The sequence below is a fragment of the Monodon monoceros genome, unplaced genomic scaffold, assembly GCF_005190385.1.
Source record: "Monodon monoceros isolate NGI ecotype Baffin Bay Population unplaced genomic scaffold, NGI_Narwhal_1 Super_Scaffold_16, whole genome shotgun sequence".
NCBI classification, from domain to species: domain Eukaryota; kingdom Metazoa; phylum Chordata; class Mammalia; order Artiodactyla; family Monodontidae; genus Monodon; species Monodon monoceros.
Genome location: NW_021703772.1, coordinates 91,112,968 through 91,139,534, shown reverse-complemented (window position 1 = coordinate 91,139,534; position 26,567 = coordinate 91,112,968). Strand labels below are relative to the sequence as shown.

General features: G+C 40.1%; 1 long non-coding RNA gene across 1 annotated transcript in view; it reads right to left on the bottom strand.

Moving 5' to 3' along the window:
* Positions 1–26,567, bottom strand: part of LOC114896632 — a 368,479-nt gene that overhangs the window by 157,281 nt on the left and 184,631 nt on the right. The window contains exon 6 of the long non-coding RNA XR_003793853.1: positions 18,591–18,681. This is a non-coding gene — a long non-coding RNA (uncharacterized LOC114896632). The remainder of the gene's footprint in view (positions 1–18,590; positions 18,682–26,567) is intronic.

Below are 26,567 nucleotides of genomic sequence, written 5' to 3'. Positions count from 1 at the left end.
GATGATAGGGCCCTGTGGAAATATAAGCGGCTAAGGTGAAGTGTGGACACTGCGATATATGCCACTCTCACTCAGAACAGAAATGAAAATGAGATTCCTTGCTCAAAAATCGGAAAAAAAGTACCGAAATGAAAGGTAATTACCTTTCTTCTGCGTATGTCCTTTGCTCAAGTATGTGCTCCATTGTCCCATGAGGCTTCATTTACCAAACACACATTCAAAGATTAAATTATTAAGTTTCAAGACAGCAATAGTAGAGCATTAAACTATAGTAGAGCATTAAACTAAGTGTGGGGTTCTTCTGAGGGCCTGCTCTCACTGTTCCATAATAAGCAGTGAATGGCTGGAAATGGAGACCATTAAGTAGAATGAATTAACTGGGACTTTTCAGATTTATCTGAATGAGAGTCTCAGATGTCTTTCCATTGGTCAAACCACGGGCGTGCTTTCCATTTAGGTGACTACAGCTAGGTTATCAACCAGTCTCACTTTGTTATGGTGTGCAAAACGTAAGCACACACAGAGGTTTCCAGAGAAAACTATATACCAGGTTGTTTAGTAAACTTCCCCCAAATGAAGCTACCAAATACAGCCTTAAAACTAGATATAACTTCTCAAGAAGCACCCTAGGTCTAAACTGTGCCCCAAATTGGATTAATAGGATTAACTCCTAGGATTTGTCTGCCTAAGCCACATGGACTCCTGACTGGTAATTTGGGAACTTTATTAACTAATGGATTTCAAAAGGAAGGCTTTAGGGGGATGGCTAGTGATAATTTGGTCAAAAGAGACAATTAATCTTGGACAAGGTTATCTACTGGGTGGGGTTGTTTCAGTTATTTCAGTTATCCCACGGCCCACCTCATAATCAGTAGGGCAGAGAAAACAAGTCCACACAGACTAAATGGCCAAGAACAGATGAAGAGTGAGCTAATAGCACAGTAATTAGGAACAAAGCCAAAACAGGACCCACAGATGCCCAGTGTTAAAAGACAGGCAAAGAGAAGTGTTCATATTCTGAAAAATGGACTAGCTGGAACAGATTTTTCATCAGCAAATATTTTTAGACTGGGATTGGGGAGGAAGGTCAGAAAGAAAAGATCAGCCTCATAGCTGGGTTTGCTGATGGGTGGGGTAAAATATTTGCAAAGTCCCCCTCCCCTTTCAAATAGCAATTAACATTGGAATTCTGTTGTTTTCCAACATGGTTGTTAAAATTTACAAAGTAATCATTTTGAAAATGAGAGCTAGAAACAAAGTCTGCCTGATGCCTAGGGGAAAAGTAAAGGATGCTGTCTTTGAGTATTTCTTAGATAGTTTTTGATCAGGGCCAGGTGGCACCAAAACAGATCTGATTCCAGTCCCACTTCTGCTGTTTACTCTGTGTGACCTTTAGTAGGTCTCACTTCCTCAAGGGCCTTCGGGGTACTTTTTTTTTTTTTTTTTTTGTGGTACGCGGGCCCCTCACTGCTGTGGCCTCTCCCGTTGCGGAGCACAGGCTCCGGACGCGCAGGCTCAGCGGCCATGGCTCACGGGCCCAGCCGCTCCGCGGCATATGGGATCTTCCCGGACCGGGGCACGAACCCGTATCCCCTGCATCGGCAGGCGGACTCTCAACCACTGCGCCACCAGGGAAGCCCCGGGGTACTTCTTTGTCAGATGAAGTGACTAGACAATTTCCAAGTTTCTTCTACAAACCTTCTGTAATCCTTCCCTCAAAAGGACTTCGCAAGACAGCAGAAGAATAAATATCAACTAGAACTTACTCTGAAGAAAAGCTGTTATCTGTGATCACGTTAAATCACTTATACTTGGTGTTTTATACTGTCATACATTTTCCATCCAGCTTCCCAGTCTTCCCCATGTCCTTTCCAACTATAGCAGTAAAAACATAATTTTGGTTTCAAGTACTGTAATTCAGCCTATAAGTTTGATGACAATTTATTTCTCCAAATTAAAATAAAACCAGATCAAACTCCCAGAGAAACTTTAGAAAAGAGTTGCCCACCCTCTTCTTTGACTGCCATGTCCAAAGAAGGAGAGGCTGGTTTTTTAATCAGTCTGCTGCAGCTTCTGACCCCATGGTTTTTTACTCCCAGAAAGTGTCACTGAAGAGTCTGGCTGATAATGTCCAGCACTGCAGGTTTTCACTCGACTAGCTTCCAGCAATGATTTTTCAAGGGAAGAAGAGATTGAAAGTGACTCCATTTTTTTCTTTTTTTGCGGTACGCAGGCCTCTCACTGTTGTGGCCTCCCCCATTGCGGAGCACAGGCTCCGGACGCACAGGCTCAGTGGCCATGGCTCAGGGGCCCAGCCGCTCCGCGGCATGTGGGATCTTCCCGGACCGGGGCACGAACCCGTGTCCCCTGCATCAGCAGGCAGACTCTCAACCACTGCGCCACCAGGGAAGCCCGAAAGTGACTCTGTTTTTTGGTGCTGAATTCAACCCACACATATCCTATTTGGTTCCTGAAGTCAGCTCTCTCAGTTTACTGTCACTCTTTCTCTGAAGGGTCAGGAAAGTTTCCTTTTTTGCCTGTGAAATACAGGTGGTTATTCTGGATATAACTCTCCTCTGGATCATGAGGTTTTACTTTACCTTTCCCAAGGGTGGTTACCTGTATTGTTTTTGGGAACCCCTACACCTAAGAAGTTTTCAAAGTGGTTCCAGAAGGCCCTTATAAAAATAAATGAGTTACTTAAAAACAAAAAAACTAAAAATAGAGCTACCATATGATCCAGCAATCCCACTCCTGGGCATATGTCCGGAAAAGATGAAAACTCTAATTCGAAAAGATACATGCACCCCAGTGTTCACTATTTACAATAGCCAAGACGTGGAAGCAGCCTAAGTGTCCATTGACAGATGAATGGGTAAAGAAGATGTGGTACATGTATACACAATGGAATACCACGCAGCTATTAAAAAAACAATGAAATATTGCCATTTGCAGTAACATGGATGGACCTAGAGCATATCATAGTAAGTTAAGTCAGAGAAAGACAAATATTATATCATATAATACAGATGATCTAGTTACAAAACAGAAACAGACGCATAGACATTGCAAACAAACTTATGGTTACCAAAGGGGAAAGGGAGTGGGGAGGGATAAGTTAGGAGTATGGCATTAACAGATACACACTACCATATATAAAATAGATAAGCAACAAGGATTTACTGTATAACACAGGGAACAATATCCAATATCTTGTAATAGCCTATAGTGGAAAATAATATGAAAATAATAATATATATATATATCACTTTGCTGTACACGTGCAACTAACATAATATTGTAAATCAACTCTACATCAATAAAAATAAATGAATTAAAATTTTAAAAAATTTAAAATGAGTTATATGAAGGGATAACTCAGTGTCCTATTAAAATACTTTATCCTCTATGCCTAATTAACAAAAGGCAGGGGTATGAGACAAAATAAGAATATTTAGTTCGATCCAACAAATATTTGCTGAAATTCTGCTCTATATGAGCAACTTACCTATGTATGGGAGAACCCAAGATGAAGCCAATTCTGGCTTCTAGAAAGGTCACAAAGGAGGTGATGGCAGTGGCAAAAGACAATATATGACTCAAATAAAAGTCTTTGAAACTGTGATGAGTTATAAAAGAAGAGCAAAGCACAGTTGTGTTTGAGGGGAGAGAGGTGTTGGGATGGGGTTCTTTAGGAATGTCTGGATTTCACTTTGACTTGGAGGCTGGGTAGAACCTCAACAGCGAGAGAAATAAAGGAAAAATGAATAATAATGGCTAATATTGAAAAGAAAAATAAAACCATTCCTTTAAAAAAGAAAGAAAAAAAACCTTATAAGATACTTACTGGCATCAATCATTATTCAATCAAGTCTTTAAAGGGTCTCATTCCTCCTCCAAGGCTCTTGGTAGTATACTAGACATTTGTCATGTTTTCTGGCTGTCTGATACTTTCCCAACACCACCCCAAGGGAGAAACCAGAAAACTGGCTTTGCCAGCTGCCTTGCCACTGGAATTCAGGCATATGACCTGGACTCTACCAACTGGATACACCTTTGCAAAACTGGTAGAAAGTAAGCAGTGGCAAAAGCAAGAACTGCACAGAATTCAGTCCTGTTGTTGTCGTCACTGTTGTTGTTTTGCAAGATTTAAGAAGGTGTCCATCATTTGGGATCTGTGGTGGCTGCAGGAGATGTGAAGTTGCTTTGTACAGAAGAGGCATCATGCAGGCAGCAACAGTGGCTGCAGGAGCAGAGGTCCTGATGCACTACTGACTGGTACCCATTTTGTCATCTAGTGTACAGTGGCCTCAGCTACAGTTTCCTCCCCAGACCAGGGTTACAATGTGGTTTTAAAGCACTGCCATGAACATAATCGTCTCCAGCCTGCTTTCAATGGTTCTGTGATCTGCTAAATATCTTTTAAATAAATTCCTTGTCTGTTCAATCTTCCTGAGCTAGCTTCTGTTGCTTAGAACTATAATCCTCATCTGGTACCCAATTTCCTTTCCTTTCTGATAAACTCAGTTTTCTCCGTCTTGTTACATATCCAGTGACGTTTTCGACCCTCAACTGATGGTTTGGCAGCTGATATGGATGGGTACCTCAGGCAGCTGTTGTCCCAACGTGCGACTGAGTCTGCAACTGAATATTAGAGGGAGCAACTCCAGGAGGGCAGCCAGGCGGTGGTGAGAGAGCATAGATCATGGCGCGGCAGAAAAATGGGGACAGAAGGCACTAAAATGAAGGTGTAACTCTGCGGCTGAAAAATATGGGGCTCCAATTCACAATTTGCCTTGGACTAGTGCTGAGCACAGCCGCAGTAACATTTAAATTGTCAGTTGGTCCCATCTCCAAATTCCCATGGCACAGAGCACAGGTCTTTATTATAACATGTCACATGCTATGCTACAATTATTATTGATTCACTTGTGTGTTTCTACCCCAAGACTGAAGCCAGGACCATGACATTGTTTTTTGTGTACCTAGTACATATTGTTGGACTGCATGGGAAACCCAGTAAAATGCATCTCTCATTCTCATTCCTCAAATTCTGTACAGAGTGGTAGATAAGATAACCTAGTAATAGCAAACACTGCTATAGCATTTTTCTAAGCACTTGCCACTAACTCTTTCCACCTCTAACAATCCTGCAAAAGTAGGTAGAGGTATTGTCTCATTTTACACACGGGGAAACTGAGAAATAGGTTGAATAGTTGGAGAAAGATCACCTGGCTTATACCATAGAAGTCTTTCCAGTGTCTACAACAAGGCAATGAGAATTAAAACATTAACTTGCCATTATACAGCTGAAAGAGATTGTAGTTCAAGTGAAAAGCAACAGTGTACTTCATAATACATAATCTCAAATAGCATAAGAAAACTATAGGTCTCCCCAAAGGAAGCCTCAAGGACAAAGTTAGCACAAGGCCAAGAGCAGGCAAGAGTACACGTTCTCTGAAGGCAGAGAGAGCGCAAGAAAAGACAGCAAGGGACTGAGAATCCCCCGTCCCTCTCCCTGTCACACCAATCTGATAATTCATTCTATCTGCCTTAGCGAGGAAAAAATAAGATAGGAGGAGAGAAGCCAAGAGGTTACTGATTGATGTCTCTTCCCTTGGAAACAGGAACCAAGGTAAAGGATGCTTTCCAATCAACATTCCCAAGACTGTGGTTCTCTTAACTCCTTTGGCTTAACCCTAAATATATGGTCAACACCAGAATGATTATCTCATTGGAGGAGGAGAGTGGCAGCCCATTAGGGTGGTTTGATTCCATCTTCATAAAGCTCTCCCCCATACCAATCACTCCTTCATTAAGGACCCTCCTGAGGTTGCATATGACAGTGTAGATCGTTCCCCAATGAAATGGGTCATTAATTAAACTAATTCTAAAACCACAGCAGCCAGGTGAAATTTGTCTGCCTATTTTCGCCCAGTTCTAAATTATGTTCAAGTACACTGCCTAATATAACTCATTGGGAAACTTAAAGTTAATTCAGTAGTAAAATTCCCAATACCTGAACATAAACTCCCTTCCAGGATCAAATTCCTTGAGAGAAAATAAACCTATAGATTAGAGTCCCTTGAAAGTTCAAGTTCAAATACATCAAAGTTGAAAGTAATTAAAGTCCAAAATCAGATATTGTTCTTGGGTATGAAAAGCCCAAAGAAAGTGGAGTCTTTTTTGTATTCTGCTTTGTCTTAGTTGAAGGTGCTCTCTCAGTGATCAAATGGAGCTGGGTTCCTTTAGAAGCCACAGCCTGTGTTGTCCATCACTAGAATACAGGCAGTTCCTTTGGACCTCAAGAGTTCAATTAGTTCCACATAAAATCTTGAATGTACCTCACTTTTTAAAGAGTTCAAAGGTATATTAGAATACAAGATATTATTTCAGAACTGCTGCAAACCTAGCAAACATAGAAACAAAGGTAATTTTCAGTCCTCAAGTCCTCATCTCAGGCAAAGAAACCCAGAATTTAGGGCTGCCGAAGGATATAGCAAAGATTTGATGGTATTTGAAACAAGTGCGGAAATTTTTTATTTTCGCTCCAGAGAATGTCAATTAGGCCGTGCCTGTTTAAGAAGACCAAGATCTTTAAATTTAAACTCAGTTGGGAGATCTTTTTAAAGAAAGCTTCTTGGGCATGGTGCCTTTATCGTATCTGAGAGGATTCTGCCTGGGGTTCTGTCACCCAGAAAGTGCCATTTGAGATAGTGTACCTTCGGGGGTTTAGAAATTTGCAACGTAGCAGTCCAATCAACAAGTCTTTTTTGAGGTATCAATCTTCCCCATTCAGTGTATTTAAATTTTACTAATTTCCATTTCTCCCTTAATCCCTGAGTCCCTGGCACCCCAGTTTTCTACTGAGTAGAGCTTGTTCTAGAAGCACATTTTTACAGTAAGAATTCTGGTAGGCATTCTTACTCCTATGCCTCAGTGTCTATTAACAAAGTCCCTTGTTATGGAATTGATTAGGCCTAGGAAATTGCCTCCTAGATAGCCTCTCACTTTCTTTACCTGGGTTTTAGCGGGACCAGTACTCTGGAGCTGAAGCCTTTATCGCTTCTGAAACTTGTACGTAGGGGTCCTGTGAGGACCCAAATCTCTGACATGTGCTCTTCAAATACAGAAAAACGCAGGAAGAGCTTAGTTATTAACTAGTCCTGAATCATTCTGAAACCAGTTTGTATGTTTGGGAGGGGGTGAGGGTAGTGATACTCCAGGCTTTCGAAAAGCCTCAGGAATACAGAATCCCTTCCGTAGTCCTGAATATGGAATGTAATTTGGGGGTAGCAAATGCAGATCAACCTAACATTTTACTGCTAGAGTCTTACCAGTGCTCTGTACGCAGATCCCAGCCACCTTAAGGTTTAGACGTGGCAAATGTTCTGTCCACTAATGACTAAAATGATCTTGCAATACCAGGCCAAGGTCATGTTGAGTAGCTTAAGATTGAGCCACACAGCCCATGGTCTAAGTCCCCACTGTGGAACTAAGAACCTTGGCAGGACTGGCTACAGAATTTGTAAGGCCAAGTAAAAAACTAAAAATGTGGGCCCCTCATTCAAAAATTCAGAATTTCAAGACAATGACAGCAAAGCATTAAGCCTAGCGTGGGCCCTTCAAGTAGAGGGCCCTGTATGACTGCACTGGTCGTACACCCATGACCCCAGCCCTGCACCGTAGTGGCCCAAATGCTGTTTGTAGACCTAGCACCCCTTTGCCTGACTTCAGCCAACTTTATTACTAATAAAGCTGATGGAATACTTCATGTAAGTGTGAGGCAAATTTGGTTTCATAAAACTAAGGCTTTGTATTAGATAACTTGACAGCTCCTGTCATAAACATGGAGGGGAAACCACGGATTCATCCCCATTAGAACAGAACTTTTACTGTTATGCTGAACACACGACCAAGAGCTGACCAGACAGATTCCCAAGAGAAAGAGAATAAAAGGGGGCTGAGTCACCGCCAGGTTCCTCTTTGAAACTCTTCAATAAGGTAGGTCACTGCCCGCCTCTACTACCTAACTGGGGAGGATGTGTGTGGTGGTACGGGGTGGGGGGGAGTTAGAGACATCAAGTGATGTCTCTTCTCATAGACCCGTGAAGCTGGGGAAGGGAGATGCCTACCTCAGCCCCCGAGATCCCTAGCCAACAATTACCACAATGTCTGGTGTGCAGAGGTATTTAATAAATATTTGTTTAAAGAACAAACGTCCATGACTCCTGCACATATAACTTGGCCTATGTTAGAATTCCAGGGAGACCTCTTTATTCCCCACAGAACCAACTTCACCTCCTAGCAGCATAGTAACAGACGGCAACACAATTCACCATATATGTTACCAAGTCCTTCCTCTCACTCTTGCGTGGATTTTCCTCTCTTGGCTTGCTGGACAGCAGCTGCTTCTAAAACCCTGTTCTCAGTCAATGTGCAGGATAAAGTGCTGGACAGAGGGTGAAGGAAACTCAGCGCGAGTCTAGGTCTGCATCTGATTTGCCCTTGAATTTGGACTATCGGCTAACCTCTTAGCTTTCTGCTTCAAAGTGAGGGGGTTGAATCAGATCCATAGCTTTCAACATTTCACCCTTCCCCAGCAGTCCCTCTATCTAAAGCCCAGGATCTCCAATGAAAAAGAAAAGCAGCTCTCTTTATCTGCAAAAGATATATGTTTACAGCATTCTGTATTAGGGTGAATATTTAAAATAGATCCTCAGAGACCTATTAAAAATGTTTGCTATTAGATAAAGGAGAGAGAGGATTTACTATGATAATACATGACAAGATAATTCCTCATGCCGCAAAAGGTCATGGATAAGTTATCCCTGGTAGGTAATATTTTTAATATATAGCACATCATGCTTAATGGAGGCTGAATGAAGATTAGTTTTTGGTAATTGTTATAAAATCCCACCAATCCCCATAGACAAGCTCTGCATCCCAACAGCAGCATTCATACCACTGATGGAGAGTAAGTACATAGAGAGATGATGCTCTACTGTCCCAGAGTCCACTCAGGTGGGATTATGATGGAGAGAGGCCACTCCCATATTGCTGTTAGGACTCTTCCCTGAACTCAGGGCTCGCTCAGGGTAAAATTATGAGCTAGGTGAAGTTTTATCTTTGGAACTGTATCACATGTCCCATGAATAATTCTTCTTGACCACTTTTCATGTGACAGTACTTTCTTCATCTATGAGTATAAGGAACTGATAATACTGTCCCTAGAACAGCACGGTGCACTCCAGTGCACGATTTACAACAAGGGAATGGGAAGTGAATGTAGCGTGTTCTTTGAGCTTTGTATCTTATATATCACAAGAATTCTGCCTGCTTGTTACTTTGTAAAAGCCGGGTAGCAGAAAAGAGCCTACCTCTTACATTCAAATGAGAAAGGGAATGATGTAACAAGTAATTGTGTCTGTTATTGGTCTTGGTGTAACAGAGGATAGGTCCCCAAGGAGGGGAGAAGCATTGTCCACAAGCTTGACGGCAGAAGAATCTCTTTTTGTTTCCTCCCCCTGACACAGAAGAGACCTTGAATCTGTACTCTGGCATTTGAAAAATTAAAGGCAAAAGAACTCATTCACACCAAGCTGAGAAACCAATGTGGGTAATATTTAATTATTAATGTCATTTTGAGCAGAAAATAAAAGGAGTTTACTGAAAACCTTTCTGTCTAAAGTTTCCCTTATATTTTCTGAATTCTCCTTATTGTCTTATAAGAAGAACCAATTAATTTGGAGCCTGAGAAGGAGTTGGGAATCTCCCATAATATCTGCACAAAAAATTCCCTAAAATGGAAACACACCTACAATTTCTCCCTGGGATGGTTTTGTTACTGGATTTCTCATCTACAGTGGCTTCCTCCACCCTGTCACAGGGTCACAAAATAGGCCAAGGATTTCAATAACCTTAATACTAAACTTGTTAGACTTGACAACATTTATCACGTTTTTCTACATCAGTTGATGGGAGCAAAGTTACATCCCAGGTAACTAGACCCAAGATAATCAGGCAAACAGACAAATGATTCAGGCAAATGCTTATATGTCTACACTCTCTCTCTAATTCATCTTTCCCTGCCACCCAGCTCTGCCACGTCCTGGTTACAAACCCTGGCTCCTCTATTTTTTGTTCCCAGTCTCAGCTTGGGCATTTAGCTGATTTTTACTGTGTCTTAACTTAAAAAAATTAATTCCAGCTCTTCTTGTGAGTTCAGTCTCTTCCCTCCTTCTCTCAAGATCTTTTTCAGAAATCCTTTTCTAATCTCTTTCACCTAAGACCAAGCTACTCCTTACCTACTCCAATGTTCAAAGCAGTCGGTAGCTCTGTATTTAAAATAATGTCTTAGGCAATCCCATACATAATGCAAAGCAATGGGGCAAACGTGGGAATAAATCAGGTATTCTGCTAATACGTGGAGGTGTGGCATCCTTGGAAGGCCAGAATCTCTGCTATATCTTCTTAACCCTGACCCTCTGCCACTGTTCCTCTTAAAGTGTCCAGCATATTCAGGCTTTCCTCTCCTTTACTCAAGAAGGACAGAGATCCAATAACACTGAACACACTACATGGCCGTGGCAGAGCCTTCCCATCAGGAGTCTTTGCTTTGTTAGAAAAAGATTTAGTAAGAAATGCTGGAGACGGTGTGGAAAAACGGGCACCTTCCTATGCTGTTGGTGGGAACGTAAGTTGGTGCAGCCACTGTGGAAAACAGTAAGGAGGCTCCTCAAAAAACTAAAACTAGAATTACCACATGATCCAGCAATCCCACTCCTGGGCATATATCCAGACAAAACTTTAATCAAAAAAGATACATGCACCCCTATGTTCATAGCAGTACTATTCACAATAGCCAAGATGTGTAAACAACCTAAATGTCCACCAACAGATGAATGGATAAAGAAGATGTGGTACATATATACAATGGGGTACTACTCAGCCATAAAAATGAATGAAATAATGCCATTTGCAGCAACATGGATGCAATTAGAGATTATCATGCTAAGTGAAGTAAGTCAGAAAGAGAAAGACAAGTATCATGATATCACTTATATGTGGAATCTAAAATATGACACAAATGAACCTAGCTATGAAACAGACTCATGGACGTAGAGAACAGACTTGTGGTTGCCAAGAGGGAGGGGCTGGGGAAGGGATGGAGTGGGAGTTGAGGTTAGCAGATGTAAGCTACTATACATGGAATGGATTAACAACAAGGTTCTACTGTATAGCACAGAGAACTATATTCAGTATCCTATGATAAATCATAATGGAAAAGAATATAAAAAAAGAATGCATATGTATTTATAACTGAATCACTTTGCACTCTGCTGAATCACAGCAGAAATTAACACAACGTTGTAAATCAACTATACTTCAATAAAAAATTTTTTTAAAAAGAATACTGAGGGCTTCCCTGGTGGCGCAGTGGTTGAGAGTCCACCTGCTGATGCAGGGGATACGGGGTCGTGTCCCGGTCCGGGAAGATCCCACATGCCGCGGAGCGGCTGGGCCCGTGAGCCATGGCCGCTGAGCCTGTGCGTCCCGAGCCTGTGCTCCGCAACGGGAGGGGCCACAACAGTGAGAGGCCCGCGTACCGCAAAAAAAAAAAAATACTGAAAAAAAAAAGATCTAGGAAGCTATGCTTAATTAAAAAGGAGTAAGTCCTTAACAGAATAATGCAGATAAAATATCATTGGGGAAGGCAACTTATTTCCTTTACTTATCAAATCAAATCTGCTTTATTATGAAGCCACTTGATGGTCACCTGGGCTCCCTTTACAGGGAAGCATTCAAGAAACTAGTAGAGGGTGCAGGATGGAGTAGAGGTTTTGAAGGATACATTTGCCAGCCTTTTTATCCTATTTGAAGCCTTTCCCACTTCTGGGTCTTTTAAAATCAAAACTCCAGGGTAAGTTATCAATACAATGCAGAACTAAGCAGCCTCAAGTGGAAGCCCAGGTAGTGAATTTTGCAGGCAGTGGCAAAACGCTGTAAAGTGGTGACAAAATTCAAAGAATAGAAATGGTTTGGAAGGTGGGTTGTATTGTTTGGTTTTGAGATTAAAGAAATATTCTCGTTGACAATCTCACTTACTTCTTTTTCTTCCTTTTCTGTTTCTTTAACAAAGGAGTAATGGCTAACAACTTATTTGATCTTGGATTCAAGTGGTCTTGATCAGCTAGATGGATTGGCAACTTTAGCAAAGAGAAAGAGAGGAAGTTCCTTATCTGTTTATTGCTGCCTACGTGCAGAGTGTTCTGGGAATGGAAAAGCCCATCGTCAGGTTGCATGGTCTACTGAAAGAAATCTGGCCTGTTGTATATAAGGAGTAGCTGATCTTCAGGTAATGACATCAAACTGCAGGCTGGAAGTCAGGAAGCAGGAGCACATATGGGATGGAGGATAAGTAAATTCCTAATTAGGATAAAATGGCCAACAGTGTAGGCTACATACATAGGTATATGGGTGATAAGTATAGAAAATCAGCTTAGGAAACTTTTACATATGATTTTTTTTTTTTTTTTTTTTGCAGTACACGGGCCTCTCACTGTTGTGGCCTCCCCCATTGCAGAGCACAGGCTCCGGACACGCAGGATCAGCGGCCATGGCTCACGGGCCCAGCCGCTCCGCGGCATGTGGGATCCTCGCGGACCGGGGCACGAACCCGTGTCCCCTGCATCGGCAGGTAGACTCTCAACCACTGCGCCACCAGGGAAGCCCTACATATGATTTTTAATAAGGGAATGATGATGAATCTCTTAGAAGCCTGTTGCGCAACTCTAGAATTCCATTCCATCTCCTGTACCACTGCCATGGTACAAGTCTTTACCATCTTTCTCTGGACCTATAGCTACTTTAGCGCTGTCCCCAACTCCAGAGTCCTTACCTTCACGTCCATGCTGTCACCAGAAGGATGTGCATGAAACGCAAACCTGATTATGATGCTCTGCTGCTTAACTTCCTCAATGGCCTGTTGTCACCTACACCCAAACTCCTTTGGAAGGCCTCGGCCAACCTCACCTCCCACAAATATCCAACACGAAGATTCTATCAATGTGCTCATCCTCCCATGTGTACATTCTGTTATCTTAAACTTGAGAGTCTTTAATTTTTTTTTAAAATTCTGAACTGTAGACTTACAGAAAAAAAGGAAAAGCAGTGCAGAGACTTTCCATATATCCTTCACTCCCCCTAATGTCTTACGTAACAGCAGTCCATTTATCGAGTAAAAGAAATTCACATTGGGACAATATTATTAACTAAGCTAACAGGCTTATTCAAATTTCACCAGTTTTTTTCACTAACTTTGTTCCTGTTCCATATCCTAACCAGGATCCCACCTTGCATTCAGTTCTTACTTCTCCTTAGTCTCCTACAGTCTGTAACAGTTTCTCAGTCTTTCCTTATCTTTCATGACCTTGACACCTTTGAAGGGCATTGATCAGTTGTTCTGCTGAATGTCCCTCAGTTTTCTTTTGTCTGATGTCTTCTCATGATTGGACTGAAGTTATGCCTTTTGGGCAAGAACAATACAGAGTGCTATGTTCTCCTCAGTGCATCGTATCACTGGGTTCATAACGCTCATGGCTTTTCACTGATGATGCTGATCTCTAGCTACTAGAAGGTGGTTTCTGCTGAATTTTTCTACTGTAAAATTACTCTCTTTGCCTTTGTAGTTAATACGTACCTTGGGGGAGATACTTTGAGACTGTGTAAATTTTGTTTATGCAAAAGCTTTTACCCACTAATTTTAGCATCCAACAGTGAGTCTTATGTGCAGCAATTATCACTGGTGCATGATCCGTTTCTCTTCTGTTTCTCTTTGCCTTAAGTATCTATCCCGCTTTTTCCCCTTGCCCAATTTCTATTCAGCCTGCACATCCTAACTCAAGAGAGTTTTTCCTCTGGGATGCCTTTCCTGACTGCCCCAGCCAGATGAAGAATTTCTTTCTCCACACTTCCTTAGCAGCTAGCTCATACCTAGCTTCACAATACGCACCACCATGTTTATTGTTTTTCTGTTTTTGTTTTTCTGTGAGTCACCCTGCATGAACTTCTTGAGGGAGGCCTGACTGTCTCGGCCTTTTTTTCCTACCAATGCCTCACAGAGTGTCTGTTCTATAATAGCCATTCAATATATGTTTGCAGAATAAATGAATGAATACATCTATTATATTCTTTCCAAATTCATTTCCAGGCTGAATACTTTAGAGTTTTTGTTGGTATAGTTAAAGAATAATGCTCATTTCTAAATACATGATTCTGATTTTCTGCCAAAATCTTACCCCTTTGGGAAATTTACTTCAGCATGTTCCTGGCATCAGCCTTATTTAATCCTCTAAAAAACGAACTAAAATCCTCCTTGCTGCTTTTTTCTTCCTTCTTCCTCTCATCATACAATGGCTTACCTTTTCCTCCTCGGCTTGTGATTCAGTTTGCAAGTAAATTTTCAGAGGCAGAAGAAAAGAAACTGCTCCTTCATTCCTTTTGCTAAGCTTCTGTGTGTCTCCTACTCTGATTCTAACGTGAGCTTCCTTAATCTTTGGTGATACTTTTCCTCCCGTGTGTTTGCTTTATTCTGTTAATTCACGGGAGCCTTTCTAAAACTGCCTTTATTCGCCTGAGAAGCAAAACAAACAGTGAAAATTGACTCTGGCTAGCAATTCTCTTTATTATTATTACATAATCAGTGATTTGAATCATTAATGCAGGAGACCAGGCATGCATGTGGAAGAACAGCCTTCCTGGTCATATGCCCACAGGCATGTCAGTAGTAACTCCAGTGTCATCTAATTACAGATGCTAAAAGGAACTTGTCCTCCACCATCATCACCATCATCATCACCTTCATCATTGAAACCTATACCACATTGCGTGAAGTCTGCACAAAACCACACCTACCACTCCAAATACCTAACAGCACTCCTTTGAATCTTCTTAGCAATTTTTTAAAAAAATTTTTTTAACATCTTTATTGGGGTACAATTGCTTTACAATGGTGTGTTAGTTTCTGCTTTATAACAAAGTGAATCAGTTATACATATACATATGTTCCCATATGTCCTCCCTCTTGCGTCTCCCTCCCTCCCACTCTCCCTATCCCACCCCTCCAGGCTGTCACAAAGCACTGAGCCAATATCCCTGTGCCATGCGGCTGCTTCCCACTAGCTATCTACCTTACTACGTTTGTTAGTGTGTGTATGTCCACGACTCTCTCGCCCTGTCAAAGCTCACCCTTCCCCCTCCCCATATCCTCAAGTCCGTTCTCCAGTAGGTCTTTCTTAGCAATTTGAACCCTCATAATACTTCATTTTGGTAGCAGCTTTAGACTGTACTGTTGCCATTTGGAGTTGTTATCCTTCTTGATTTCCTCTTCCCTACTGACTCTAGACCAGGAATTTCATAAAGGCTGAAAATTGAGGATTATACTCTCTTTATCATTATTGACTACTGCTATGCTGAGAACATAATAGCAGCTCAATAACTATTTGTGGAGTTAAAGTGTTTATCTTCCATCTAAAACAGAAAATAAACTGAAATGTTGGGGAACAGCATGCAAGGAACAATGACAGAAATCTTAACTTGGTTTTTTTCATTGACAGAATATTATTGTTGAGCACATTTTAAGTAGAACAAGGCTGCCAGAAGTTAGAGAAAGAAATCAACAATTGACATTTTAACAAGAAACAGAGACTCTAGAAGAAGACCTGAAAATACCAAAGATTCATGTGGACTTGATTTATGTAATACTTTTCTAATAGTGGGTGACATTCAACAAAAGAAACAGTCTAAGTGTCATTCGTTTTGTCTCCACAGCCACATTAATTTTAAAAATCTACCTCCTCTTAATACCCACTGACAATGTTTTAGTTCTGATCCTCATTATTTTTCATCTGGATAATTGCAATGCCTTTAAATGATTTTCCTGGTCCAGTTTCTTTCCCTTCAATTCATAAAAAATGGCTCCCCATCGATCATAACACCAAGTTCTAATTCCTTTTCATGGTAGAGTAGATGCTTCAATTGTGGCCACCAAACTTTTTTTCTTTTTTTAAAATTTCTCTCTTACCATTCTCCTCATATGAGTTGTAATCTAGCCACACTGAACTTCACAAATCTCCAGGCAAAAGCGGTACACCATGCTTTTTAGCTTTCCACACATTTCCTCATGCTGTTTCTACAACCTGAAATGCCCATCACTTAGATCTGATCTTCCAAGGACAAGGTAAAAAAATATTATTCCCTCAGTGAGATATTCTTTAAGTTTACAAGGCAGAACTGATCTGTCTCCATCATTTGCCATAGAACTTAGTTTGTACCTTTATTACAACATTTGCCATGTGTTAGAATTCTTTATTTACCAAACTGAAGTTCTCAAGGTCCATCATCTCCACATCACCAATATCTAGAGAGAGACTTAGGTGACTGGGCTTCTATAACAAACTTTGACATCTCTGTGGTCTATCATGATGACAGCTTCAAGTTCACTCATGACAGACCAGTGTGGTGGGGGGAGGGGAGGAGTTTCTGTTCCACACAGTCACTCAGGGACCCAGCCTCCTTATAGCTCATGTTGCCACCATCTTCAAGATGTAGGCAGCAAGTGGACGATTGCGTGTGGGAGATTTTTATAGGTGAAACCTGGAAGTGGTATACACAATATTAGATCACATTCTATTGCTGTAACTTGGTCACAGACCCTACCCAACTTCAAGGGGCCTGGGAAAGGTAATTTAGCTGTGTGCCCAGAGAAAAGAAGAGAAACTTGGATATTAGCACACCATCCTCTGCCACCATGAGCAGTAAACATGGGTGCAAAATGAATACAATGAAAGACTGCTTTCTAATTTGAAGCCATTGTAGTGGATTAGAAGGAACAATGGAAACACTTTTCAAATGAGAAAGTCTTGGTTTTAGTCTATAGCAATGCAAGCCACTCACCAGCTCTATGGCCACTGCAAATATTTAAAGCTCTCTGAGCTTCAAGTTCCTCATCGGTAAGTGGATTTGCTGTGGGGATTAACTGAGGTAATACACAAAGAGCACTTGACACATACGAGGAGCTATTTAATAATTATCCCTTTTTTGGTCAAACTAATATTTTTTAGAATCTTCAATGGGCTAGTGCAGTGTGCTAAGTATCAGGAAAAGAAAGGTCTATTAAAAACATTCCTTACCTTTAGGGAACTCACAGACCAGTTGTGAGAACATAATTATAGACAAGCAAATAGACATTTACGATACACTGTGATAGGCAGGCTCTTCATATTAGAAGACATCAAAACACCCAATAAACATATGAAAAAAGGCTCACACCGTTACTCACCAGAAAAATGCAAATTAAAACCAAAAAGAGTTGTCATTACATACCAGGATGAGTAAAATTAAAATATGAACAATACTAAGTGTTACTAAGTATATGGAGCAACTGTGAATTTCTTACTTAGCGGGATGAGTGTAAATTGGCCCGGTCACATAGAAAAATGTTTTAAGGTACTTACTAAATCTCAACATACACATACCCCATAACCTAGCAACCTCGCTCCTGTACATATGCCCAACAGAAATGAGTGTATCTACTATAATGGACAAGAACATTCATAGTATCCTTATTCACAAAAGCCCTAAACTGGAAAGAAACCAAATGGTCTCGTAAGAAGCCTAACAGAACTTTCTGTAGTGATAGAAATGTTCTATACCTTCATATAGAAGCAGATTATACAGGTTATATGGATCTGTTAAAAGTGATAGAACTGTACACTTAAAATTTGTACATTCAATGTATGTAAATTATGCCTTAATCATAATAACAATAATAAAACAATAAAGTCTAAAGCAGTTACAAGAGTCTCTTATCATACCTCAGTTTTAGTTGCTTCTGAGGATGACTCCTATATCTTTTAAGATATGCCACAGCCCCTTATGCATCCAAAAATATTATATTAATGACACAGATTATCTCAATAATTCTCTCCACATTGTTAAAGTGATTATTATTAAAAAGTCATCCTCAGTTTTAGCTTCTCCACAATCTAGCTCTGGAATAACCATTGTAAGTTCTGAGTGCTACCTAGACTATATTTTAAGGCAGACCACTCAAACACACCCTCCATTTTGGGTAAGAATACAGACAACCATTTGAATTTCTTATATATACATATAAACAAGTCTTTCTCATAAAAAAGATAATCTTTCTCACTTTGGTGATAAAAAATATCAAGTAGGAAAGAAAATATTTTGTTGCAAATCTGACTTGAAATAAGAGGCAATAAAACCAATGTTCTCAGAGTCCTCTATTGTATTGTCTTTTAAAAACTATATTCTATTCTATAATTATATATAACATATAAATATAGTAAAAAAATATTTGGAAATACAATAAAAGGACAAAATCATCACCCAAACTTCCAATCCCCAAAACAACCACTTCACATTTGAGATTATCTTTACTGATAGATAGATGCTCTCTTCTTAAAGCTATTTAGATTTTAAAAATTAGAAAGTAAGAAATAAATATTGGCAAATATGTCAAAATCACTCACAATTCCACCACTCAAATAAGGTAAACATCATACCTGACATCATAGAAAAACTGCTTATTTCCTTAATCGTCCAGGTCTTGGAATAGAAGAATGGAATACGGAGCATCTTCCCAGCTGGCTCCATCTGCAATATAAATAATTACAATTTTTCTTTGATTTTGACATTAGGTTATTTTCCAATTTTCGTTTCTTTATTCTGAGTTTTCATCTTTTGCTGTTTCCATATTTTTTGCTTCATACATTTACAATCATATTTTAATGAGAACTGAAGAGGCCATCATGCATATTGCTAGCCACTTGCCCTTTGAAATCAGAAATCTAATAGTTGTAGGATGAGGAAGCCCCATGAATTAGATGGCGAGTAATATCCAGTATCAAACATCACAAGAGTTTCTGTAAAGACTGAGTTACTAAGGAAACTAGAGATGAATTTTGGAAAAAGACTTCTAAAGGCAAAGAAAAACATGGAGAAGGGTTTCCCTGGTGGCGCAGTGGTTGAGAGTCCACCTGCTGCTGCAGGGGACACGGGTTCGTGCACTGGTCCGGGAAGATCCCACATGCCGCGGAGCAGCTGGGCCCGTGAGCCATAGCCGCTAAGCCTGCACGTCCGGAGCCTGTGCTCCGCAACGGGAGAGGCCACAACAGTGAGAGGCCCGCGTACCGCAAAAAAAAAAAAAAAAAAAAAGTACATGAGGAAATGGAAAAGATCCTGTCTTCTGAACGCGAAACGATGACTAAATATTTACTGTGTATTTTGATCCAGTTGCTCTTCCACAGCCTTAGGACGCCCCACAGAGGGAAGTGGTGCTCCAGAAGGATGTGCTCTGTCTCTAGTCCCAGCAGCCACAGCAACAAAGCACACATTGTGCGTGCCTCTATTTGGCATGTGACATACTTTCCTCATTCTAAATTTAGTGGTCACGTTTTTGCTAAAATGAATGTGAAGTTTGTGAAGGGATATGAGGCATGCTGAGGTTCTTTAAAAGCAGTCATTGTGCCCCCATTTCATTGCTGCATTCTTTACAAAGGTAAAGACATGGTGGCGTCCTAAGCGTTCGTCAGTGGATGAACAGATAAAGAACACATAATATACATATGAGTATTATCCAGCATTATAAAAAAGAAGGAAATCTTGCTATTTGCGACAAATGAGTGGACCTTAAGGGCACCGTGGTAAGTGAAATAAGTCAGACAGAGAAAAACACTGTACGATCTCACATGCACGTAGAATCTAAACAAAAACAAAGTGAGCTTACAGACATAAAGAACAGATTCTGTGGTTGCCCGAAGCAGGCGGCAGCAGTAAGGGGTGGGCAAAGTGGGTGAAGGAGGTCAAAAGGTAAAAACTCCAATTTATAAAATAAATAAGACATGAGGATGTAACATACAGCATGGTGACTATAGTTAATAATACTGTATTATGTATTTAAAAGTTGCTGAGAAAAAGAACCTACTATATAGCACAGGGAACTCTATTCAATACTCTGTAATGACCTATATGGGAATAGAATCTGAAAAAAGAGTGCATATATATTAACTGACTCACTTTGCTGTACAGCAGAAACACAACATTGTAAATCAACTACACTCCAATAAAAAAGAATTAATTACAAAAAACATTGCTGAGAGAGTAGATCTTAAAAGTGCTCATCCCAAGAAAAAAACATTGTAACTATGTATGGTGATGGCTGTTAACTATACCTTTTGCGGTGATCATTTTGCGATACATACAAATATCAAATCATTATGTTTTATACCTGAAACTAATATAGTGTTATATGTCAATTACATCTCAATTTCAGAAAACAAAATTAGGGTTTCCCTGGTGGCGCAGTGGTTGAGAGTCCACCTGCCGATGCAGGGGACACGGGTTCGTGCCCCAGTCCGGGAAGATCCCACATGCCACGGAGCGGCTGGGCCCGTGAGCCATGGCTGCTGAGCCTGCGCGTCCGGAGCCTGTGCTCCGCAACGGGAGAGGCCACAGCAGTGAGAGGCCCGTGTACCGAAAAAAAAAAAATTTTTAAAAATCATTGTAGAGTGCCGTGAATCAGCAAAGAAATCAAGAAACACATGCATCTTAGCCTAGGCCTCCACTGGCTTGAAGACAGTATTCATGTATATTAGAGACTTGGTAACTCTGCCTGAAGAAAAGAAGTCTGGAAGACCAAGACTGGAAATGTAGAAGAGGGAATGTTTCCCATTGTGCACTTTTAGAGTCAGAGCTAGAACTGATGAGTGGAAGGTACTGGGAGACAGGTTTAGTTTAATATGTCGAATAATTTTCTAAAAAATATTATTGTTTTCATGCCAATAGTTCTTCTAGGTATGTTTATACATTATTAACTCTGTGTCTTTGTATGTCTCAATGAATGTAATCTTTATAGAAATCTATTTTCCACATCACAGATCTGAAGTACAGGGATGTGATGAAATGTACTTAGCTTCCCAGTAAGGAGATAGTAGAAATGGTACTTGAACACACCATCTGGCTCTATAGGCTATAGGCTTAACCACAAGGATGTGATACTTCTCTGATGCTTTGAACTGTAATGGGATTCCCTGTTAGCAAGTGATTTTCTTTTTTTTAATTGTTGAACTTGTATAAATAAAAAAATAACTATCCCCTATCTGGTACATAGCAGAGGATATTTCTGCCTTAGTTAGAAGCTGTACTAGATCATCAATGTCTCTTTTAACTCTTAGATTCTATCATCAAACAATGTGGATTTTACGGGTTGTCTTCATCTATTGAACTATGGATATTATTGTACTGCTACTCACTTGAGTTTGCCTATAGTATAAACGACGACGCAGCAAATCAAGTTTAAACCTGCTGCTGGGATCCAAATTTAAAAAGAATATAGACTGATTCCATAATATGGAAAATGATATGGCAGCTCCAGTCTTTACAATGGCTCTAGTCTATCCAAGTTGTCATGTATAATCAGAGCAACAACATTAGGGAAACCTAAAATCGTATTTATAACTAAATTACTTTGTATAATGGAGTCTGGTACCATCAAACACAATTTGACCAACAATGGAGCGATTTAAAAAGTGTAAGTGGAATAGATTTGCCAATTAGATATAGCACTTAATAAATGTGGATAACTGATCCTGAGGAACCAATAAGTATCTGGAGAACTCAATAATCACTTTAAAAAGTAATCAAGCCATGTAATTCCATCTGAGTTATCATATCATGAAGAAAATTGTCTGAATCAAGAGAAAGAACATAGAGATTTCAATTTGTCTTTGATATTACTTAATTAAGTTGGTTACCATGTTGCTATAAATATCGTACCATTTTCTATAGCCTGTTGATTATCATCATTTTGAAATGTAATCCAGGATTAGGTAAGAGATATATGAATAATTTATAGCTTTTTCTTTTAATATAATGCAATTTAAGAAAATAACTGCAAATAAGATGGGGAAGTTAAACTTCTTTGCTGTTCTATATTAGGAGTATGGGAGGAGATGATGCGAGTTTGCATGGTCTTTTGTTAGTAACCTTCATCATTACTCAAGAAATCCATCCATAATCCCAACCACAATGACGTTCCTTCTGTAAGGAACGCTACACCAGTGCAAACTAATTAAAACTAAAGCTGTCTATGAAAGTAGGAATTTATGGCGAATATTTAACAAAGTGTCAAGCAGTGCTAGTAATATGTCTTGGGGCTAATTCTAGAGTGAAGGGGGGCCACATTTTCAATCCAAATGATTCACAAAGTTCACATAGAATTCAACTTACGAAAACTCATTGATTTTTTGTATTCCTTCACATTTATCTTCTCTAAACTCAGAATTACCTCACAATTCCCCCCCCCCAGCCCCCGCAGCCAGGGCAAATATTTGTATGTTACTACCACCTTTGAGAGAACTGAATACAAAAATAGGGGTCCTGAAAGAATCCATAGGGACTCATCAGAAAATCATTAAGAGATCCTGTGTGCCAATGTTTATCTTGAAATCATATCTACTCAAGATTTCTTACGAGTCCTTAAATACCAACCTGAAAACAGAAAAATCAGTTTACAGCCAATGATATAATAGTTATTGTCTTTTTTTGATCTTTTAACAAGTAGCATTTTGCAATATGCAAAGATACAAAGTGGTTTTATAAAAGCTGAAAATAGGCAAAGTTAGGTGCATAAACATTAGGAAAAATAAATTATCATACACATATATGACCATATCTTCCCAAATCTGCAGCTATTAGTTTTTAGGATTTCTTTTTTTTTCTGAAGTGCATGCTGTGGAACACTAGTCCTTGGAGATGCTACAGTATAAAAGAAATTTTGTGTTAAAATAGGTTCGGAAAGGACAGCAACATATACACCTCTCCTTTACATAAGTATGCATATTAAAGTTCAGAGGAAACCTGTCCAGAAAGTGTTTATTACAGCATCTGCAAAATTTATTTGACCACAAACCACGCTCCTTTTTTCTTTCACATCTATTGTCATTCTGTAGAACAAGATTAAGAAGGTTTTTAGTCAAAATAATCATTTTCATCAGTTGTTACTACTTTAATTATATTTTGATAAGTAAGCAGTTCTATTCCAAGGTGGCGTGTTATATTGGAGAATTGGAAAATTTCAAATTTAGCTTCTAGAAATGATGTTAGGCTAGGTTATTTGAAGAATTCCTCCTTCAAAAACTAACGAAAAACCCTGCATAAAATATTTTTATATGCATAGAAGAGACGTAAGGGAACACCAAACTTGCCTCTGACCTATATTTACGTATCTCCTAAATTGAGTTTGATAGCTTTGGGGGACAAGTGGGAGAAAGCTTAAAGCCCAGGTCTGGCAGTAGTTGGGGAGCCTTAGAGGAAACTCACCTTCCTTAGGGAGTGGTGGGAGAGTTTTCCCTAAATTCAACCCTGTTGACTCTTGAACAATGTGAGGATTAGGGACTCAGATCCTTGGAGCAGTTGAAAATCCACCTACGACTTGACAATCCTCCCACTGTACTCGTGGTGCTGCATCCAGGGGTTCAACCAACATCGGATCATGTAGTACCACAGTACATATTTATTGGAGAAACTCCATGTATAAGTGGACCCAAGCAGTTCAAACCCATATTGTTCAAGGGTCAACTGTACAAGAGAAGGGGACCTCATGGGTCAATTCCAGGACCTCAGTTTCTGTCCCTGAAAGCTTAGAGGGTGAAGGAGACTGACAGCCAACTTAGGTCTCTGAAATCTGGTGGACTGAAGCTATCCCTGATGAGCTGCTCTAAAAAGAGAGCACAGTTAGTACAGCATTTTGTGCAGGATCCCAGTTTATCAGGGTCTTGATGCCTGTGTATTTACCAAGATCCATACCTGAGACTCCTGTGAAAGAAAGAACATGACTGCCTGGAAGAATGGGGTGTCCAACATAAAGATAATGGATCAGCTTGTTCCCAGGAGCTGAGAAAGGTATACCAGTGTTAAGTCAGAGGAAAGACATTTATGTACTTGTGTCAAGGGAAGACAAGTGAGACATCCCAAGATGGGGGTGGGATGTGTCTATAAAAGCGGACAAAAACATCCCTTGAGAGAAAGGTCACCTTTAAATTTCTCTGAAGCCCAGAGAGTGCTAATGCCAAACATGACAGCATCAATGTCTCTTGCTCATTTTGATATCAACCCTGGAAGAACTAGAGTCTGCCTAGTGCATGAGGGAGGAAAAATCGAGGTACTAGTCTAGGACCTGTAAAAGCAGACACTCCCTCTCCCACCACTAATACAGGCAGCCTGCCCAAAGCAGACCCGAGCTGACTGAGGGATGAAGCCTTAACCTTATATGGACCTGGATGTTTAGACTATTTGCAATCTTGAATTGAGACTGTTTTGTGGCTTGAAATGACTTGAGAACTGTTCATTTCCTAGGAGGAAGCAGAGAATCATAATTACTACTCTTATTTTCATCCAAGGGGCTGGGGGAGAATTACCTACTGTGATAGTTAATTTTATGTGTCAACTTGGCTAGGCTCTGGTGCCCAGTTGTTTGGCCAAACACCAGTCTGGATGTTGCTGTGAAGGTATTTTTTGATGGGACTAACATTGAAATCAGTGGACTTTGAGTAAAGCAGACTCTCCTTCATCAGGTGGGTGGGCCTCATCCAATCAGTTAAAGGCCTTAAGAGCAAAGACAGGTTATCTGAAGAAGGAATTTGGCTCCAATGTTCCAACACAGAAATCCTGCCTGTATTTTGAGCCTGTCTGGCCTGTCTAAAGGATTTCAGACTCAGGAGCCTTACCTGAATTCCAGCCTGCTGGCTTGTTCTCGATCTTGGACTTGCCAGCCTGCACAATCGTGTGAGTCAGTGCCTTAAAATAAATCCACCTCCCCACCTTCCCCTCCTCCTCCAACTCTTCCTTCTCTCTATATATAGATTTTCCCCTTTTTTTCATTCACATTCAGAGGGGTTTAAATGGACAGTGGGAGGAAAGAAAAATTAGGCTGCTTTATGATACTCTTCATCTTTTAAAATATTTCCATTTTAATATCTTTTTACCCTAAAAAGTGCTTTTGACTACGTGAGTACATTTGGAATCTAGGGGCCATTAGTTTCGGTCTGAAATTTCATGTTTGTTACTCCCCCTGGTTCCTTGTTCTCTGTCTGAAATGAGTCCTGGTCACCAACTCTGCATGTGTTCTTAGCACTCACACGTTTACTGACTCATTCGGAGGACACCTGACACCTGATTCTTTGGAGCTGCCTGGCTCTGAGTTCAGTCTATGTTTGGCTCAGGGGAAATAATCTCAGTTGCCTACTATTTAGATTCTTGGTTTTAGTTCACTGGGTGTGTGTGTCTGTGTGTGTGTGTTTGCTTCCAAGATAAAGTTTAATTTTGACCTGCCTCCCAGGGGTGATATGAAGCAGAACTAACCTTGGTAAAATACACATTCCAACAGGGATCATTCTGTAGGCTTACACACGCAAACTTTTTTACAGCCTGGTTGCCAAAAGAATAATGAACGTGCAGACCTCAGATACATTCAAAAGCCAATTGCATATTAAACTAGGTTAAGTATTCTGTGATTTGGGTAATTTTACAAACACTTGAGCTTCTGTTGGAGATGGAACATAATTTCCATTCTGGTTTCTGCCTCTGACTCTTGGTCTCTGGCAGGGAATGGTCTACTGCTCTTCCCGCACAGTGCCTAGCGCAGTGCGACGTTCAAGGTAGTGTAAGTAACAGCTTTCTGATTGGCAGTTCATTATCACGATGGATATTCTCAGATGGGAAGAATTATATACTCCTAGAGCCAAAGGAAACCTTAAAAGACCACAGAGTTTAGTCTCTGACTTTCGAATTACAAGGCTCTTCAGACGGCAGCTCTTTACTTATTTCATAAAACACCTGCACAAGTGGAGTCTTATTCCTGTTCCTTGGTGGCTTCTTCCAGCATGTCATTCTTTTATTATTCAACAGACAATGTATTTATACCTACAGTTCTGGGCTCTGTGAAATAACATGATGATCAAAACAGAATCTCTGATCTCACGAAGTTACAGAGTAGTGAAACACTAGAGAATCAAGTGAAAAGGAGTCTTCGAGATCATCCCATCTTCTCCGACTCCTTCATTTCATAGGTCAGGAAACTTGACTCAGAAAAGTTCAATATTTGCTCAAGATCTAAAAAGGGGAATTTCTAGTTTCAATTGTTCTTTGTAGTATAAGAAAATGCATTAATTTTCCTACATGGGCATTGTTCCTGTGACCTTACATAATTCATTATTTCTAATAGTTTTTTCGTGTGTAGATTCATTAGAATTTATATGATAACGTCATATGCAAATAAAGATAGTTTTACCTATTCCTTCCCAATCTAAATACCTTTTATTTTCTCCCCCTTGCCATACTGCCCTGGCTAGAGCCTCCAGTACAATGTTGAATAGAAGTGGCAAGGATAGACATCTTGTCTTACTCCTGATCTTAAGGGCAAAGTCTTCAAAAATTTTCTGTTCTAGTATTTTTTCATTCTTTTTGTATTATATTTCCATAAT